This window comes from Schistocerca piceifrons, chromosome 2 (genome assembly GCF_021461385.2).
Source record: "Schistocerca piceifrons isolate TAMUIC-IGC-003096 chromosome 2, iqSchPice1.1, whole genome shotgun sequence".
NCBI classification, from domain to species: domain Eukaryota; kingdom Metazoa; phylum Arthropoda; class Insecta; order Orthoptera; family Acrididae; genus Schistocerca; species Schistocerca piceifrons.
The window spans coordinates 591,086,949-591,088,265 of record NC_060139.1 but is presented as its reverse complement, the minus strand read 5'-3'; positions in this window follow the sequence as shown (position 1 = coordinate 591,088,265).

The following is a 1,317-nucleotide window of genomic DNA, read 5'->3' as shown; positions in this document are numbered from 1 at the left end:
AATTCATCTTGAAACAGAATAGTAGTGTCTCACATGTTTCAAAATTGTTCACCACAAGATGCATGTGGACTCAGCACATCTTTCGTTTCTGTCACTAATAACGTCAGTGTTATGTTCAACTCAATTAGTGCAATAATATGATGAGAATTCAGATGGAGCAAATGAATGTTTGCCAGGAGTTCATCATATTGTAACATTTTATTTTTAACATGCTGTCTGTTACGATGCCGTCGGCAATTGCAGCAGAGCCTTATGCCTGACACTGAAACATCCATCATTGTGTGTAGCAGTCAACATGTTAAAGAGCATGCTGCTGTAGCAGAAGAGGGTTGTGTACAGGGTGTGTGAATACTGGACCACAGTGTGAGATGACCAACACCATGTTATTGGTTTATAGATTTTACAGTTTATTCAATGATATTTGCTGTAACTTCAGTTGGTGGTGTGAACAGCATTGTTCACATGCTGAATGATAAATGTAGTGATTTCAACATGTCCTATGATAATGGCCATATACATTTTACAGACCACCACATATGAGCAGTCCATTTGATTGGAATTCATTTGGACTGCATCTGTTTAATCCCTGGTCAAAATTAGGATGACATTCATGAACAAGCCATGTACAGCTGTGCTAGTCTTTGGCACCAGTTCACAGTCGTCCGTGACCATGAAGTGTTTTCAATAAATGACACTGTCCATGAATGAGAAGGAATTTGTTAATTTAGCTGCCAGTGCTGTTCATATTTACACGTAGAAAAGAAAACTGAAAATGAAATGGAAGAAAATATTGCTTTTTGCTATGACATAATCAAGTCATTTAAAGTTTGTTCAAGACCTCAATAACGTTCTAGAATGTTTAGAACAGGTACGTCAAGGTTGTAAAGGAATCTTCAGTTGGCAGAAAAGTGCATAGATATTGCTCATCTCTTTGGCAGATACAACATTGCTGTAATTCGTGTCATTAAATATTGCAGATTCACTTGCAGTTGACAGGTATCCAGACATTCTTTATGGAAGTCATTTTTGTGCAGTACCTGGTGGTGTCCTTAATAACAGTTTCTGACAGCCATGGGAGTTATGGCACAAGTATCTCAGACATGAAGTCCATATGTAGAAAGGGGAAAATGCAACCCCTATGCAGGTCTTGCCACTGTGTCAGTCATGAAACAGGCTTGTGATATTCAAAGCCCTTGACTGACAGTCATTTAAAAAAAAAATGAGCTGTCTGTTACTGTTTGCAAGCAATTCACTGAAAATATTAATCTCAGCATACCTATCCCTACTTTTTAATGGTGGAGTTATGCACCGTTGATA